The sequence below is a fragment of the Cupressus sempervirens genome, chromosome 3 (genome assembly GCF_028749045.1).
Source record: "Cupressus sempervirens isolate cs-2001-9-10 chromosome 3, ASM2874904v1, whole genome shotgun sequence".
NCBI lineage: Eukaryota > Viridiplantae > Streptophyta > Pinopsida > Cupressales > Cupressaceae > Cupressus > Cupressus sempervirens.
In genome coordinates this window covers 250,998,780-251,013,179 of record NC_143120.1, presented here as the reverse complement: position 1 = coordinate 251,013,179, position 14,400 = coordinate 250,998,780, and the positions used below count along the sequence as shown (strand labels likewise).

Sequence of the window (14,400 nt, the reverse complement as noted above, 5' to 3'; positions counted from 1 at the left end):
CCACATACGACTAATCGATCAAGAAACATTCCTAGGAAAGGAATTCCTAGTAGCCAAAACTACCTCAAAGGTAACAAATACTACTCAAGAAGATAAGATACTCCAAAAGAAGAACACTCACACCAATACCAACACTGCATTACAAAACATCATTCACAAACCAAGAATAGATAAAATCTCCAAAATCATAAGATAAAATCAACGAAATATATTCACCTCAAGTCAAGAACCACATGTCAAAAGTACATTATCCATGAATCACCAATCATCACTAATGAAAGTAAATGACCTCCTTAAGAACATCCAACAATAAGTACACCATCAGAGGTACAAACAAAAACTACAGAGGAGACTCAGGGTACATTCTAGGGAGTGTCATCACATGGTCAAACTACTTGAGTTACCCTGGATTGATCTCTCAATAGACCATGGACCCTCAAGCGTTGAGTTACCCTAGGCTGGTTACTCTAAACCCCAGACCCTCAACGTAACACATGTAGAACCAAAAAACCCTCTCATGAAGACAAGGCAAACTCGTGAAACTGTCATCTTATTCCCATCCTTAGTCTATACAAGCACTCAAGGTATGGGCAAGGCAATATCTCTAACTTATCTTTTTAGTGTGTTTCCCAAAATATTAATTACTATATTATCACTTATTACATTACTTACAATAGGTTACCCTAGTACTAACCACTTCGGGTCTCGAACCCCTATTGTAAGCCACTCCCAAGGACATGCACCTAGACAACTTGTCCTAAGAATACACTCACTGTTGTGTCCCATACCACAAGACCCATAAGATCAAACTCGATTCCTTAATAGGCAACCCGAAAACAAGTTGGTTCCCCCAACCTAAACACAATGCATCACATAAAAAATCTCATAAATGCAACTTTTATTTTAAAACACAAAACTCATCACAAAGTCTCAAAGAGATAAACATCATAGAAGAAGTCATGAACAAAAAACCTCTGGTGTACATTCTGGTTTGACCAACTAAACAATTTAAAACTCATCACAAAATAATAACATCACAACTCCAAAATACACCATAACTTCTAGTAAAGCATCACAAAAGCTCTTAAATCAACTATATATAAAAAGCATAAAGTATTAAAATTTATTAATTAAATTTATTTTTTAAATAAATAAAATATCAATACCAAATGAATAAAAGATCAATTTATTTCTAACGTTTAATTTGACTACAAAACATACTAGTTGATCATAAGTCAACAAATATAATAGAAGTAAATCTTACCCATAAATTTTATTTTAAAAACTACCATAATTAGTTTAATAATTACATATAAATTCTGCTAAAAATTTAAACATAGCTCTAAATGTGATTAAGTAATAATCAATAATAATAAAATATTAAACTTAAAACTATCAATTTAATTTTATAAATTAAAGGAATTCACATATCTCTAAAGTAGAATAGATTTAAAATAAGTCATTTCAAGTTTCTGAAATAAAAGAAAATGAATGAAATTTAATATTTAAAAAAAAAAAAAAACTACAGTTTCTCCATGAAAGATTTTCCTTGGAAAAAGAACCATTTAAACCAAACCCCAAACAAGTCACAAGAATTTTAATAATATTAAATATGTGAAAGTAGAACAAACACACACAAAATAAAGAAAAGTCAAATTCCTTGTTTCTAGGCGAATTTATTGGAAGCATCCGAAAAAAGTGCATTAAACTAAAGATAAAAAAGGGAAATTGACATTAACTAATATCAATCAATCTTTTGAATACTAGCACTTGCAAAAATAAACTAACACTAATTAAATATCATGCCCAAGTTTTAAGTGCATGACATATGCATGTGGCTTATTTATGGTTGCATACATATTTTACAAAATTAATAACAATTGCCAAACGTAGCATAAGATTTAGGAATTATATATATATATTTGTTTATATTAAAAAAAAATTAAAAAAATGATTTTATAAATATATATATTTTTGTTTTCCTGTTTCCCCATCTCAATCAATTACAAAACTAATTCCATCAATTTTAGTTCTTTCTTCTTTGTTTCTTAATTTATTTGTATTCTTTCATATATATATATATATATAATCGAAATGGAAACGTAATTCCAACAATTATAATGTACTTATTTTTACTTTTCCAATAGATCTTTTGTAAATGAAATTTGTTTTCTCTTTAATGTTTTCCTTGGTAACACAAATAGGAAACTAATCCCATTTAATCAGATCTAGATAAACAAACAAGATGGCTGACAAAATTTCAACACCCAATCAAGTACATAGCAAACATATCTTTTTCTGAATTGAAAATGCATTCACGAGATTTCAAATCTTACCTCATGTTGATGCTAAAATTTGATAGTGGTGAAATTTCTATTGCAACATAAATCCTTCAAGCCACAAAATTCCATTCTTCACCAAACCCTAGAGTTGCTCTCCAAAACCTGTGTGTGGAATAATGACCCAGAAACCCTCTAATATATAATTTTGATTACATTTTAGGGTTTTTGTCTCCACCAGTTCTAAATTGCACTTATTTTATATTATATTATTCCTTTCATACATAATTAATCAATTTTTTAATTAAAATGTGCATTTACTATTATTTATTTATTTCTCAACTTTAATATTTAAAGTTAATTCATAAAAATATATTTAATTATATTATTTAATTAATAAAGATAACTTAAGTGCATTATTTAAATTCCACTAATTTTAAATCTTTATTAATATAATAATTATGCTATGCCATAATTAAAGTTTAACATCTAATTTTTTTTTTTTTTTGTAGTTTTCTAAAATTAGGAGTTTTAAATTAAATCTTTTAATTTAACTAAAAATCCATTTAATCATAGTAATTCTAAAAATGCAAGATCATCTTATTTTAACAATTTTCTACTTTTAAATTAAATAATATTTGATAAATCAATATTGATCCAATAATCATAAATAACTAGTCTATTAGGCAAACCAACAAGTCAAACCTCAAGAAATGCATCAAGAAAATTAACCAAAGAAAGAATCAAACCACATACACACAAAAGACTCATGGGTTTAAAAAGGGTAGACAGTCTGTTACAAGTCCTCCTTGTAGGACAAGTATTTAGGCTATGTTTGGGATTGGACCTGATCATTATCTTCCCATTCTCACCATTTGAGTATTTGTAATAGGGTACACTCATCCTAGCAATTCAAGGAAGTCGATGCCCAATACCTGCATCCTGCATAAAAAACAAGCATGTACATGTACATAAATATATATAAACTAAACAAGCAATGACAGGGAGTGGTACATTGTGTAGATCTCGACTAGCAGACCTTGACTATGACTCCCTCCCTTAACCACGTCAAACATGTCAGACAAAAAGATAAAATAGACACGTGCACCATATACATGCAAGTATGGGGTAAGTATCATAATAATCACAAGTCAAACATCAAATGCTCAGTTATAACAATGCATCATTAGGAATATGAAATAGTCATCATTATAAACATAATCTCACATCGCTATGAAAGAAATCACATTTATTAACTACAAATCATTAAAGCATCATTAATGCACTAGTAACCATAGTCAATAAACAACACATGAAATATAGTCAACCAAGTTATCATCACTGATATATCAGTAATCCAAGTCATGAAATAATATCATAATACTGTAAATCTAATATCTCTAAAAGTAATCAATGCATAAATAGGCCTAAAGGAGTTTGACAATCAGAACATAAAAGCAAACTATGGGTGGGCATTATAAAGTATTTCATTAATGAATTTGACAGTGAAATGATGTTTGTGGGTATAGTAATTTTTTACATCATTAATGTATACTTCTAAATGTAAAAGAAAATGAATATCTATGAATAACCCTAGCTAATTTTCTTTATTAAAGTCTTCATATTCAAATAAATCATAGAAAAAACTAATGGAATTTGATTTCACGTGCCATTTGCATTTGTCAATTTTTTTGAAAACTTTTAAAGCTAAAGCAACAGACCAAACAAGTAAGACATGTCCTAGAAATGATTATGCAAGAGATTCAAATCAAACAACTACCTTCGATATGTTTTACACAACTCAAAGGAAAAACAAAAAAATTAGTTTTTGAACTTTTGGGTATGCATAATTTGCAAGATACATGTAACGGGTATAAAAAAAACTTTAATAACAAATTGCATAGGTCTATCTATCAAACCTAAGATATGTCATAGTGAAGAAAATTTGAACAAATAGAAACATGTAGGTACAAATGAGAAATAAAAAGAGGTTGTAGTAAAATTAACATGCATTTATTGGACTTCAATAATACAATGTACTATTAGTGGCTCCGAGTTAATCCACACTTGTAATCATGCCACTAACTTATTATTTTTAGTGAGAAAAAAATAACTTTCTTATTACTAGTTCCTTTAACAATCAATAAAAAAAGATAATTAAATTTTCTACAATTACTTAAATATGTATAAATAATTGAACTATAGAAAATACAAACAATTTTTTTTTAACAATGATTGACTAATTTAAACAAGAGCTGTTGGTGAGTTGGAGTTAAAGAAATGGGAGCAACAATAAAGTCATGAGTTTAATTATATTTTGGACCATACTCCTTATTCATCATTTGATAATGTCAAACAATGAAGTTGAAAACTATCATTAATTAAATTGAAGAGAGTAAGTAGAAGGTATTCAAACCATTTTTGGATTGAATGAGAAAGAGATTAGTAGGATTTATAATTTTGAAATATGTAACAAAAAATATAAAATAGCTTTTTTATTTGCAATATAGTAACTAAGTATTTGTGAGAAGAAGGGTAAACTATAAGTGTACAATTATAGAAATATTCAAAAGTCAATTAATTATATAACAAGTGCCACGTAGTGGCATGTACTTCCTGTAATAATTTAGGAACTAATTGTAAAATAATTTTAATTCTCAAATAAATCATAAATTAATTTTAATAATTTACATAATTAAAATTTTAATAAAAATTAATTATATAGAATTAATTGATTGATTTGATTTGATTTGATTTGTGAATGAAACAATAGTTACCATTAGTAAAATAGTAATTCATTGAATAGTAGTAATGATATACATATACTTAATTCCCTTTTTATTTTTTACTAACATTACTAGTCTACTTAATGAAAATTAAATATTTATGCTTATCATGGATATTTTGAACATATAGCTATAATTATGATTTTCATAAAATTAAATCTTAGATTTATGACAAAAAATATTATTATTAGCACTAAATTACATTTAGCAAATGTTCATACACAAAATATGCTGAAGAAAGTGGAATATGGAGGAAGCCTTGAAAAGGGGTCCTATAACACAAATTCATTTAAACCAATGACATTTGATTCATTTTAACCAATGACATTTGAAATAAATAGTGTATTTCTTGAAAAAATTAAAAATTAAAAATTAAAACTTTACAAAAACTATGACTATTTCTAAAATTAAAAAAATAAAGATGTATTATTGGTGGAAACTAATTGAATAATTGGTAGAAGTAAATGCAATAATATTGCCTTACGCAAGTACAAAAATGAAAGCTTCTAATTTATGAAATTAAATATTGAATAATCTTAGATTATTTGATATATTATTGTGAAAATAGAAAACAAGAAAATGTTACAAAAATATTTAAAAATAAATATGTAAATGTAAAATTAAAAAGTAAATATATTTTTAAAAATCTATTTATATAATCAATGTTATAAATTCATATTTAAATCAACATGAAATAATAAAATAATTTTACATAACCATCATTTTATCTTTAGCCCAATAAATATTTATAACATTCTCATCGCGATCTTTTTTTGTTTTTAAATTCTCCAAAATTTGATTTTTCTCCGGAAAATTGGTCTGGGGCCAATAAAAATTAAGAAATTAACATGTTCTAAATGAATTTAAAAAAATTATACCAAAACCTTTGCTTTGAACATTATAATTGTGGCATGAAAAAATTAAAATGATCAAACAGAGGTCCAACGAGAACATTAATTGGGACTAATAAACTATTGCATTCATACGTTTAATAGGAACTAACAAATCCCTAAATTCATTAATAAGAAATTCATAACATTATGATTTTGAAAGGATTTTATGAAGAAAGAAATTTATAACATTATGAATTTGAAAGGATTTTATGAAGTAAGAAATTTATAACATTATGAATTCTTAAAAAGATTTTTCGTAGCAATTTTCACTTTTCAATTGTTGGTAAACAGATTTGTCACAGAAGAATTGCCCAACGGAATGTGTGGCAAACCGTTCACAACAGTTGGATAGGCCCTTGATATCTGACCTTCCTCTGCGTTTCGAGGGGCAGCTCCCTCATATGATATAATTTTGAAGCTTTTCAAATAGATATAAAATTAAAATGAAAGGGGAGAAAGCTCATGATGACAAATGCACCACACGACTTCAAAGCTTTCTCAAACTACTAACTTAAAATTGCTAATAACAATGATCAAGATCTACGCTTGAAAAACTATTACTAGCACAACGTTGATCCACAGATTCATAAACATCTACACCATACCGTGAGAATGCTCACTACAAAGAGAATCAACATTTGAAACAATTTAGATTTGAAAAGAGGGAACTCAAACTGCACATTCCATTATTTTCTTGCACTAAGAAAGCAATAGAGATTTTTCAATTTAGAAAATAAAAAGTGTACATACTTTCCAAAATTTATCCCTGGATCAAAATTTCAGCATGGTGTTCCCTTCTTCTAAAGCCAAAAAGTCCCCTTTACAAAGCCAAAAGGTGTCCTTATATAGACATAGAGGTTAATAACTACCTCTCTGAGGTTAATAACCACCTCCGAAATATGAAATTTTGGAAGGTTAATTAACCTCAAGAAAATTAACTTATACAAGGAAACTCGTAAAAACAAAACTTTAGCTAGAGTTCCTAAAAACGTTTGCATATACAATCACCAATTTTTCTAGCTACTAGCCCTATCTATCCGGACACAATTGATATATCTCGGAAAGCTCTGTAAGCATCTCGGATGAGCATCATTGATTCATAGTTTGGAATGAGCACATTTTCCATCCTGAGTTTGGCTGTGAGATATCTATCTTGGATTTCTTCTGACTCCTGCCAATAAGCTGAAATGTTACAATCTCCCAGCGTGACTGCAACTAGGCTAAGCTTCATCATAGTTTCAGCATCTGATACACGGTTCTCTATTTCTGAATGAATCTGAACACTGAAGGAATCAAGGAGAAACTGACAATCAACATGCTGAAGATCACTTACTGGCACCCCACCTGTGATAGTGGAGATTAATTCATCTGTACTTTTTGCTTTCAGTCGCTCCAAAGAAGTTATTAACTTTTCGAACTCAGTGATCCCTTTGTTGATGTTTATCATTTTCCAACCAACACTTTTACTCCAAATACGTATTTGGTTGTCACTTGGATCAGCAATAATTTTCTCAAGGAGTAGGGTGCTCGTATCCAACTTGGCCATTTCCTTTAATTCATCAGCTACTTTTTGCCAGCTGTATTTATGTTCTTTGCTATTTTCCAGCTCCTTAGAAATTTCTTGTATCTGCGTGATGGTTTTCCCACATATCTCTTTTACTCCAGTTATAAGTTTTGAAGCATCTTCTATCATCTTGTTTATCCAAGCCTCGATCATCATACTATATGACTTTTGTTGGTCGATTCTTTGAACAACAGTATGATCTAAAATACCATCAAGACCTGTTAGAACCGACGGGGTGGCCACGACTTGGGTATTAGAAGGATTGCTGATTGAATTAACATAAGTTACCATCATCTGAAGTCAAAGACCAATCAAATATTTGAAAGTTTGAAAATATTCTGTCTGGATTATAGCTCTTGGGCAGCACAGTCACTCCCTGTTCTATTCCCCATCTTAACATAACCTGGGCTCTAGTCTTCCCATACTTCTGAGAAATCTCATGGATGATGGGGTCATCCATCACCAGATTTGAGCCCTATGGAGTATTTGGAGCTTCCAAAGGACAGTATGTACTCACATGAATGTTATGCTTGCCACAACACTCTCTCAGCTTCTTTTGCTGCCACATTGGATGCATCTCCACCTGATTAACTGCAAGAGGTATCTTAGCATGGGCCAATAGGTCTTCAATCTTCTTGGAGGAAAAGTTACTAACTCCAATAGCTTTGGTGAGCCCCATCTCCATGTAGTGCACCATGCCCTTCCAAGTAGATTCCATGTCTAAGGGCAAAAGGTCTTCTTCCTTGGGCTTGGACACGCAAATTGGAAGTTCCTTTCTCATATTGATAGGTAAGTGGACAAGATAAAGATCAACGTAATCTAGTTGCAAATTCTTCAAACTTGTCTTGGTTGCAGTGACAAGGTCGGAATGTTGGGTACTCCATAGTTTGGTGGTGACCAATATATCTTCCCTCTTAACAAGTCCATTTTGAAAGGCTGTATGCAGAGCTTTTCCCAGTGGCCACTCTGACCTGTAAACGATTGCTGTGTCGAAATGGCGATAACCTACTTGCAAAGCCGTAATCACGGCTGCCATAATCACCTCCTCACTCTAATCAACACCATCAGTTCCCAGACCAGTCAATAGCATTTTGGTTCCCGTATAAATGGAGTAAGAAAGAAGAACGACTTTGGGGAGCCGCTCATAGCAAACTGGCTACCGCTGCTTCATTTCGCTCTTATATAGATCTGACGTCATTGATTTTGTTTGGAACCCGAGACTGCATTCGTCCTTGCTCACGCATGCAATTTCTAAGTTTGGCGCTGAAGGTTTGTTCTTCAAATTCTCTTTGAAATGCCTTGACCAAACTTATGTCATGATTTGGCTTCACACCATCTAGCTTGCCAAATCGTGAAGTATCCTGCTACTGTAGTAGGAGAAATAACCGCCGGTTGAGCAAGCATGATATGGGTTTTAATTGCTTCTTTAAAGATATCTTTATTGTGCACTTGGTGAAGAGGATGATCTGCACGTGGTCAGATATGTTCCAACCTATTTCCTTCATAAATCTGGACTCCCATAGTTGATGGCAAGCATTCAAACTTCAGTATCACACCCGCTATATTCGAGCCAAAAGAATTTACATATGGTTTATACAATTTGGAAATTTTCAAGCAGGTTAATAACCGTCTCATGGAGGTTAAGAATTACGTGTTTTTAATCACTATCATTAACCTATTGGAGAGGTTAGGAAAAACGTATTTTTCGTTGTTAACATTAACCTTTTATTTGGAGGTTAAGAAAAACACGTTTTTGATGGTTAACATTAACCTTTTAAGAAGTTAAATGTTAAGAAATACGTGTTTTTGGCGGCAATCATTAACCTTTATATCTTGAGGCTCAGAAGCTGGATTTCAATGATCTCAAGCGCTGTATGGAGCTGGGAACAAGCCGGGGACATGGAAGTTTGGAGACTCACAAAAATTCAGCGATAAAATGGCCAATTTAAAGCTTAAAATTGGACAATTTAATAAAAATTAACCAAAGCTTATAAAATTGAAAGAATTTTATAACCGGGCAACATCAATCTAATCTTATGTGTCCTGTCTCACAAAAGTTATCAATTTGTGATGTTCCACAGGTAATTGAGGAACATCCCATTGTCTTTCTCGTTTCTTTAAAAGATAAATGCGTGTGTACAAATATCTCTTTCACGGACAATGACACAAAGAAAAGTCACTAGCCACAGCATGAGCCAAGAATACGTTATCTCTAATATCGATAAAGTCATTTGATTTTCTCTGCGCAACTTGACTTTGATTCAGAATTCACACGACAAAGGGGTATGTTAACGACGACAATGGGTCGGACACGTCAGTAATCCGTGCAAAATGGAGACGGGTTACAGCTATACTTGTCTGTGAAAGACAGCTGAGAATTGACAAGCACTATCCTAAAGTACCCACGAAATTTCCACTGCAATTCCTCCTTTTCGAACTCCGCGTTATTTTTACGCGGTCTGAATGTTCCAGGAAAGTCATTGTGTCCTATCACTAGGAAATATAGTGGTAAAGCACGTTGAAACATCGATGAAAGTGTGAATATGTAGCGTCTGTCATAATTAATGCTCATTGCACTCCTTTAAAGCATTCAAGTTTTTCCTTAGTTTTACCAAATCCAGTCCAGACTCCACTCCCATTTACATCTTCCATCGATATATCTTTGACACTTGAGTTCATGGCGTCTTCTTCCTCATACCGCAAACGTTCTTTCAGTGGACTTGAAACAGAAACGTTGCCTGTATCAAATAAATTATATGATGCATTCATCAGCCACCGAGGCCCTGACACGAAAGATACTATAGCTTTTGCACTTTACGAATTACTGGAGGAAAAGGGTTTTTGGACATTTCTTGATGTTCAAGAATTACAACCAGGAGACTCTATTGAGCCAACCATACAAAATGCGATATCCTGTGCTATTGTGCAAATCGCCATATTCTCGCCATGATATGCGGAGTCTCCTTGGTGTCTAAATGAGTTGGTTGACATGTTGAAAACCGAGGCTCCATTTATGCCTGTATTTTGTGATGTGAGATCTCATGACCTTCGCCACCCTGACAATGACAATGGAGCTTATAAAGACGCATTCGCTAAACATAAAGAAAAAGGGAGATTCACCGAGGAGAAGCTTAAAGACTGGAAAACAGCCCTCTACTCCTCTTCACTCATCTCCGGTTACGAATTCAACACATCGAATGAGTAAGGCTTAGCCTATTTCGTTTCGGTTCTTCTCTTTCAGTCCATTTTGATTCTGCTTTTAATTTTTGTTTTTAGCTACTTTCCGCCTCCATAATAATTTTGAATTCATTTGAAATTCAGAAATGTCGAGGAGCTGTGTGCAAGGATTTCCCTGGATGTGCAACGAAAGTTTGGAAAGGCATATAAGGAATTCCCAAGACATTTGGAAGATGCAGAGGCAGGAGCGTCAACAAGCATATCAGCGCAGGTGAAGGTGAAGAAATCAAGTCTATTGACCAGAGATTCGCATCCAGTGGGCATCGATTCCAAAGTTGAAGACATTGTAGGTTTGTTGGAAAACCCACAAGTTCAAGTTGTAGCCGTCGTTGGTATGGGCGGCTCCGGGAAGACATTTCTTCTCCAGTATGTCTACAGAGCCTTGAGATCCAGGTTTGACATTTCTATTTGGCTCTCTATTTCTAATTCTTATTCCGTGGAGAAATTACAACATGATATAGCCTCCCACATAAGTAATTTAGATATTGCAAGTAAGAGTGAAGAGAGAGCAGCTGAAATGATTAATGAGGGTCTGAAAGGGAAAAGATGTCTTGTTGTGCTGGATGATCTGTGGAGGACGTCAAGAGAAGACAATCTCGTCGATAAGCTTGGTCTTCGGGATTGTAAAATTGTGTTAAGCACAAGAAATAGAAAGGTTGCCGTAGATTTAAGTGCTCGAACATACGAGATGAACAAATTGTCAGACGAAGATAGTTGGGAATTGTTTTGTGTCTACGCTTTTGAGGGTTGCGAGCGAAATAGAGCGCCATTGCATTTGGAAAAGGTGGGGCATGAGATTGTAAAGCAATGTGGAAATTTGCCACTAGCTATCAAAACCACAGCAGCATCTCTGGCCAGCAACACAGATATCACAAAATGGAGGTTCAAGCTCCGTCAGCTGAACACGTGTGCCTTCTGGTGACCATAATTCTGTGATGGATATTCTAAAACTGAGTTACGATTCTTTGCCTGTACGTCTGAAAGCTTGTTTTGCTTATCTTTCATTCTTCCCTGAGGATGCGGAGATAGACTGTGAATACCTGGTTTATCTATGGATAGCAGAGGGATTTATCCCAACAGAAGCAGGAGAGGCTCAGTGGGATACGGCGTGGGATTGGTTAGACCATCTTGTCCAGCTGTGTCTGATACAACTATGGGAACCAGGGTACGAGTCATATAATCGTTGGGAGTTACCCAAATATTTTATGATGCATGATTTGATTCGTAATATAGCTATACAGGAATCGATGAAAAATAGATACCGCTTTACCAAATATTGTAGCAGTCATGATCTGTTGCATGATTTGGCCATACAGATATCGAGACAAAATAGATGCTGCTTTTCCCTAAAGGAGACCTATACACATACAAGTGGTGCCTCTGGCTGCTGTCGGATTTTAGTAGCCAAGAAAGATATAAATGATGATGCCCTGTCACGCTGTCGTCCTGCCTATCTACGCACACTGTCACTCTCACAGAATACCAATCTTACAAGCATTCCTGCAAGCTTCTTCACCTCTCTGAGAGGGTTGCGCGTTCTGGACTTGAGAGATACAGGGATCACTACTTTGCCCAAGTCAATTGAAAAGATGATCCTTCTGAAAGTCTTGAATTTAAGGGGTACACAGATAGAGAAGCTACCGGAGAGTGAGAGTGTGAGACATCTGAAGAGTCTCTTGTTTCTTGCATTGCCTGCGGTATATTTTAATGATTTGCCAGTATGGATAAGTGACCTTAAATGTCTTCAGCATTTGGAATGCGTGAATGTTTGTCGCATGCCGAGGGGAATATCAAATATTGTCTCTTTGAGAACATTGCGGTCAGGATACTTGAGGTTGTCCACTGAAGAGGACGAATTCATGAGGTTAGAGGATTTGGCCAAGATGACTCAGCTTCATGATCTAAGTTTACAAGTTGAAAATGAGTTGCAGTTGCGGAAGGTGGAAGAAGGAATCCTTGCTCCGCTCATGAAGATCCGTTATCTCAAGATGGCTGGTTATCAGATTTGTTATTATCCGACGAAGCTTCTGCGGTTGCCGGAGAAAATTAGGGCAATGGAACACATTGAAAGTCTTAAATTAAGTAACTTTGCTCTGCCAAATTGGATATGTGATTTGGCAAATCTGAGGGAGTTGTGTGTAGATACTGGTGAATTTACTGGTGGATATTGGAAAAGAATTAAAGACAGAAATTCTAATCTAATTATTAGAGAGAATTAATGTTTTCATTCGAACCCTATTTATTAGTTTGAGCAATAAAAAATTTAAAATTTCAAAAGTTTGATGTTCTTTTATTTTAAAATTAATTTATGTGTGTTAATTTCTCTTTTTTGATTGGTCATCTCCAATTTCATTGGGGGTTTCAACTATTTTCTAATTTCATAAATAAGAAAAAATTTATAGATAAAAACATTGCATTTATTAACTTTATTAATGTTTGTCAGTTGTTTGCTAGCAAGGTCTCTCCATGCAATTACACGATTTTAATTAAAGGATTTTAATGCACACATCCATAGATAGAAGAATTTTCCAGAAGTAACAAGGTGGCACATTATAGAGAAGTGGCGATAGAGATTCTTTTCTTTATAATTTATTAAGTTGCTTTCAATTTTTTAATAGCATTTATATTTAAATTTCTATGGAAACAATGTAATATGTTGGTTATTGAAATATAATTTAATATTATTCATTTTTTATTTTTATTTGAGATTTCCTTTATCTATTGCTATAATACAATAACTTTGCACAAATAAAATAAATTTTTTATTCATAATTATTGGAGTGTAAAAATATATAACGTCTTAATTTAATCTTATTTATTATTATATTTATATAAACATAAAATTGAATATATTTTGTTTTTTAAAAAAATTACTAAATTATTTTTGTATAGGATTAAGATTAATATATGGCATACATTTTAAGTTTCTAAAGCTTCAAAACTAAATAAATTAGTATGAAATTTTGACAATTAACTATTTTAACCTTTGTAAAAAAGAAATATGCGTGATCAAGATAAACCTAATATTCAAAATTATTTTCCCTATTTCTAAATTATGCAAGGCAGGGACTCATGCTCTCTAGAGCTCTTGTTGATCCCACATTTTACACAGGGAACTAGTGTTTTCACCTACCTCATACCATATTAAATTTAAATTTGTATAACAATTCAAGTGTCTTATTTAAAGTTTATAAGGTTAGATTTTTAAAATAATTATTTTGTGCTAATTTCTTATTTTTGATTGCTCTATTGAGAATTTCCTAGGTTTTTATTGAATTTTGGTGGGCAAAAGAGAGAGAGAGAGGGGATCAAGTGGGGAGGATAAGGAGGCATTAATGGTATGTCACGATAGTTGGTAAGTACTAGAGGCATTAATGGTGCATCAAGATAGTTGGTAAGTATTGAAGATGAGGACGCGTGGAGGATGTCCTTCACTAGCTTCACGAACAATTTTTTCTGTGTTGCCTTTTTCAGCATTGATGCTCTGATTTTCTTTGGTTTAAGAGTCTATAGGAAACTCAAAAGTAGGGAATGTGGTTGTTTGACTTTCAACAAGCAAGGATTACATTAAAATTGAACTTGGTAATTAATTTATACGTTTGTGGAATTGTAATTGGAAAATATGAAATTATGTCATTGGT

At 32.8% G+C, this 14,400-nt stretch overlaps 2 pseudogenes across 1 annotated transcript; one reads left to right on the top strand and one right to left on the bottom strand.

Annotated features, from left to right (window-relative positions):
• LOC149565806 ((1S)-1,7-diacetoxy-luvungin A aldo-keto reductase-like) overlaps positions 1-8,573 on the bottom strand; it is a 33,831-nt pseudogene extending 25,258 nt beyond the window's left edge.
• Positions 8,574-10,112: 1,539 nt separating this feature from the next.
• LOC149565805 (putative disease resistance protein At1g61300) lies at positions 10,113-13,036 on the top strand (annotated as a pseudogene). The gene is made up of 2 exons (XR_016361516.1): positions 10,113-10,723; positions 10,844-13,036. The product of XR_016361516.1 is annotated as a putative disease resistance protein At1g61300 (transcript).
• Positions 13,037-14,400: the final 1,364 nt, after the last annotated feature.